We start from the raw sequence: 6,000 nt of genomic DNA, 5'->3' as shown, positions 1-6,000 counted from the left end.
GTTCAAAAACAAATGCTACTCACAACATCATTTTTGTTGTTTTTTTTTTATTTTTTTCTTATGATATACACCCATTTGATAATGTGTTTTCTAAACTACACCCATTTTTAATAATATTTCTAAACTACACCCGTTACAATGATTCCATCTGTTTTTTTGAATAAAACGGCTAGCCGATGTTATCTTAACAGCCGTCGTACAACTATCATGACATGAAAAAGTTTGAAAACCCTCTATTTATCAACAAAAGCAATAAGTAAGCAGAAGAATGATATTCAATCAGACTTCCTTCATAGATTGAACCATGTAATTGCAACATTGAGAGCAATATGTATGTTGTGTGGTTCCTTGATAAGTAAAAACTACAAAAAAATGATTCCACATGTTCAATTTTTCTAGAGCTTTTGCAAGAAAAGAGCAAAAATTATCCGAGCACATATGAGTTTAGATTAAATGCCTTTCTAACCTAGCTTTACACTCTACGCTGATTCAATTTCGATCCCTTCACTGACAGTGGACATTGCACAAAAAATTGGAAAAAAAATATTGTTCAAGATAAATCAAACTGCAAACTGCAAATAAAACAAAGGCATTAACAGGTGAAAATGAGATGTTATTCATACGACAAAATCATAGGCAACTAAGAAGAACCACGCACCAAGATTTGAGAAATTAACGTAGCAACTGAGCTTTAAAGGGACTTTGTATCTCACCAAGAGAGATGTTGATTCATATGTTGAACAACTTATACATAGAAAAGCACTTATAATAATTGTTATAGTTGTTCCAACGACTTAAAACCAATAAGTGAGTCGATAAACTAAACATCATTTAACTCTTTGTCTAATCGTCACTTCTTGAAATTATCAGATTCTTCTTCTATTTCAGGATATCGTCGATTTTCCAACAAAAACCCAATCCCTAATTCTCTAATTTTCCCTTGAGACGAGACAAGAGCAGCAGAAATATAACGACGAAAGGAAGAAAAAAAAACGGTATCATCTTCTTTTGTCCCATTTTGTTTCTCACTTAGGGTAAAGCTGTAATTTTAAATAAATCTCCATCGTTAATCAGTTTTCCCACATGTATGGATAGATCGTAAGAAACTTAGAAATAACGTCTCATTGGATGGTGGATGTATTTTATAGATATCCAAAAGAACGAGTGAAGTTTTGTAAACTGGTTTTCAAATGGGTGTATATTGGAAAATTTCCTTTTTGTTGGGAGAAAACATTATGAAATATCAAGGAAAGAAACAAAAGTAAAAAATTTATCATAGATCAACCAAATTTGTTTTTAGTTTTTAGAAGATATAAAAGAGCATACTATTCTTTCGTTAGAATTATGATACCCTCGAATACGAATATATAGCACGGTATATCTGATTTAAAGAATTATTCGCCCACAATGGCAAACTAAACCTTCCTAGTTTGGGGACTAGGGCATTTATTTTGGGCATATGTATTTCTTCATCCACCCAATATAGAAGGATAAGGGGTGTCTAAAGTGTAGTAAAATGCTAAATTACCCTTATACAAACTTAATAATTCTAACTATCTAAAACAAATACTAGAACCTAAATCATTTATATTAATCTTCAATAAAAATACTAAAACCCAATCCATCAAAATTAAATACTAAAACCTAATCACAAACAACAATTCAATTCTCCATTTTATAAATTCCGGACAAAATTTCGGTTGCAAAAAAAATCGAGTTATTAAGGTAAATCACTTTATTCCGTTCCTTTTAAGAGGATTCATCAATGATTTAACTATGAATCTCTGAAATTTCTGAAACCAAACCATAATCGGTTGATATAAACATTAACGTAAACTGATTGTTGTTGATGTTCCCCAGAATCGGTAGATATGGTACACCTACATAAACCGATTCTGGGTTGATGTGATGAACACCAACCACAATCGGTTTTCGCTAATGCACACATAAACCGATTATGGAACCATGTTTGAGTTTGTACCGGTATCAAAAATCTGTAAATGTGAACAATCGGTTTTTATATCTAAGTATGTCAATTGATTAAGGATTCGATGGTTCTAGAGAAAATTTACCAAAAACAACAATCGGTTCACGTTGAGTAACAATCGGTTCGCATTTTCCTGTACAATTTTTGTCTCCACAATCAGATTACATATATATGTACATAAACCGATTGTACTATAATCGGTTTGTGTGGTGTTTAGATTATTAGTTCCACATTATGTGGGTTATCTAAGATCCCTCGGTTTATAATTCTTAGGGACACTCCACTCACTGCCAACTGATTCGATTTGGATGCCCATATTCTAACATGATACCAGAGCAGACTATTTGTGTCGAGTCCTTTGACCTCACCTTCATTCCGTGTCACCCAATTTATTGTCTACGTGTTAAACCCAATGAGACTACACGTGAGGGAGTGTGTTAATATTATTACTCCCGCATTGTGTGGGTTATCTAATATCCCACGATTTATAATCCTTATGGCCGCTCCACTCATTTCCAATTGGTTTTGAGTTAGATGCCCATATTCTAACATGTGGTGATGAACAACGACCGATTGTCGTTCCCAATTTGGGAATTTAACCCATGATTGATTTATGTGGTGCTATCGAATAAACCAATTCTGTGTTTTTTTTTTTTTTTTTTTTTTTTTTTATATATGGGTGATCATAAAATGCACCCACTTCTTCATCACTACTAGAGTCTTCATCGTCGTTATAAAATTTCATTTTTGCAAACAAAATCACAAATCCTGTTTTTCTTTTTTTTCCCCTCTATTTCTTCTTGTTTTCCAAACCTTGAAAGAGGAAATGAATTTCTACTCTAATCCTAATACTATAATCAAACTCAAACACTAATGAATTTTACTAACATTAACTTAATCACCAATGAATAAGGGCGTATTAGAAATTTACAAAATGGGTAGATTATGGGTTTCTAGAGATTATTCCTTAATGACCTTTTTAGTACTTTGGTAACAGTACCTAAACTAGAACACCGCTGCCATGGTGGGGAGGGCCGACCGAAGAGTACCCTGCAGTCGTTTCTAGAGATTATTCTCTTGTCTTTCTCTTTTTTCACAAAAGGTGAGCAATATGTATTTCTTGTGTCCACAATTGCACCACCATCAACTTATAATAAAATAAATTACACCACAATCCCATAACTATGGTATTCGGTTCTTGTTCAAATTTGGTACGTTCAAAACATCAAACTCGATGCGTCATTTTTTCTTATGCTCCACCTGTTACAATACATTTGACGCATGAAACACATGTGTAAAACTGTAAATGAAAGCCATCAACAAATAAGGGTAATACTGTACTTTACGTTTAAAAAAAAACTACCGAAAATAAAAAGAACAAAGAAAATAACCTTATCTCCTCTTTCCACCTCTTTAACTTTCTCTTCTTCCTCATCTTTTTGCAGCTCAGCTTCCGTTAGTGAAAACAAAATCGTAACACTTAGTTGAAATTTGTTGTATAGTGACAACAATTAGACAAGTAGATGGGTGAAATTTGGATAAAAATGGTGACGAATCACCTCCTGAATCGAGACTCAGGCCTAAATCTGTGCTTAGTAGCGCAGCCAAAGAAGTAAAACTTCATTAATTTTCAGATAGCTAGAGATGAGTTTCTCTTACAGGGTTAAATACCAATCAATAACCCTAGATAAGACGCAATGGATGCCATACACGTGTCACAATCCCATTCCTTCAATCAACACTCGATTGGGCACTCGTATGAATTACTAACATCAGACTCAGTAGTAATAAATATAACTACCCTATAGTAAATACTCTAACTATCACACTGTGACATTTCCTTCCCCTGAAGAAGATCCTTGTCCCCAAGGATAAATTTTGGGTAGTGAGATCTGACGTTAGCAATGTCCTCCCAGGTAGCATTTTCCGATGATGAGTTAGTCCATTAAATCAAAAGTTGACGAACTAAATTCTTTCCCTGTAAGATGGTGCGAGTGCGTAAAACTTGCTGAGGAACCATGATAATCCCACCTTCATGATCAACGATTGGTAAGGTAGGAGAGGAAGTGTGCTTGCGGCCAATATGTTGTTTGAGATGAGAGACACGGAATACAGGGTGAATACGAGCATGAGAAGGAAGCTCCAATCTGTAGGCGACTGGTCCAACTTTATGTAACACCTAAAATGGTCCATAGAACTTGGAGGAAAGTTTAAAGTTCTTGCGCAGTGACACAGAAGCTTGTCTATATGGCTGAAGCTTTAAATAAACCATATCTCCCACTTCAAAATACCTATCCGTCCTTGATTGGTCAGCATATAATTTCATTCTCTCTCGTGCCTTCTAGAGAGATTCTTTAAGGATATTAAGAAGAGCTTCTCTTTCTTTGAGGTAAACTTCACTGCCTCAACTGATGTAGTAACTTGAGAAGGAAAAGCCAAGTGAGGAGGTACATACCCATAAAGTGCTTGGAATGGATATATCTTCAAGATGGTATTGTACCACCATTCAGACAAGGCTAGCCATTCACTCCATTTGCTAGGCTTGTGACCTGTGAGACACCTCAAGTAAGTTTCTAAGCAGACATTAACTCTTTCGGTTTGACCATCTGTTTAAGGATGGTAAGTTGTGCTCAAGTTGAGACTTGTCCCCAAAGCTTTAAATAAATCTTGCCAAAAATGGCTTGGGAAAGCCTTGTTTCTATCAGAAACAATGGAGGATGGTAGGCCATGTAATTTGAATACTTGAGTGAGAAAAGCCTTGGCCACTGTAGCAGCTGTGTAAGGGTGTTGGAGAGACACAAAGTGAGCATATTTTGTTAATCTATCCACAATCACCATGATAACACTTTTCTTGTTGCTGACAGGCAAACCCTCTATGAAGTCCATAGTTATGTGTTTTCAGGCTTGCTCAGGGATAGGAAGAGGTTGGAGCAATCCAGCAACATTTGTGTGATCACTTTTATTTCTTTGACAAACTTCACATTGATAAACAAAGAGCACAATGTCTCTATGCATGCCTTTCTAATAGAAATGACTTCTGGCCCTAACAGAAGTTGCTTGATCACCTGAATGGCCACCAATGACAGAAGCATGAAGGGATTTAAGAAGGTTTATTTTGATATTTCCACCCACTCCTATGTACATCTTGTCCTTGTATCTCAAAACACCATCCTTATAAATAAAATGTGGGACACTGGAAGGATTGAGCAAAAGTTGTGAAATGAGTTGATGGGCCTTGTCATCGTTGATGTAGCTGTTGGTGACTTATTGAACCCATGTTGGTGTAGAGAGAACTAATGAATGAAAAGAACTGGATTCAGCAGGTCTTCTGGACAAAGCAACAATTACCACATTTTCAAATCCCTTTTTATATTGAATATCATAATCAAAGCCTAGGAGCTTGATCAACCATCTTTGTTGTAAAGGAGTATTTATCTTTTGCTCAAGAAAGTATTTGATGCTCTGGTGATCAGTTCTAATAATGGACTTATTTCCTTGCAGGTATTGTCTCCATCTCTGCACAGTCATGACAACGGTAAAAAACTCTTTCTCATAGGTAGAAAGTGCTTGATCTCTTGGACCTAATGGTTTGCTGAAGAAGGAAATTGGTCTTCCATCTTGAAGTAGTACTGCACCCAGACAGTTATCACTAGCATCACTCTTAATAATAAATGGCTTAGTGAAGTTTGGTAATGCTAGAGTAGGAGTAGTAGTCATTGCTTGTTTGAGCTGTTCAAATGCAGTGGTGGCATCTGCACTCCATAGAAAGGAGTTTTTCTTGAGAATACTTGTGAGTGGTTTACTAATAGAGCCATAACCCTTTAAAAATTTTATGTAGTAACCAGTGAGTCCAAGAAAGCCTCTCAGCTCCTTGATGGTTTTGGGTACTGGACAATTCTGCATACAAGCAATCTTATTGGGATCAGCACAAACACCATCAGCTGTAATAATATGACCAAGGTACTCCAAAGAAGGTTGTCCAAAGCAACACATAGATAACTTAGCAGATAGTT

The sequence above is a fragment of the Papaver somniferum genome, chromosome 8 (genome assembly GCF_003573695.1).
Source record: "Papaver somniferum cultivar HN1 chromosome 8, ASM357369v1, whole genome shotgun sequence".
Lineage (NCBI taxonomy): Eukaryota > Viridiplantae > Streptophyta > Magnoliopsida > Ranunculales > Papaveraceae > Papaver > Papaver somniferum.
This window is presented reverse-complemented; position numbering follows the sequence as displayed.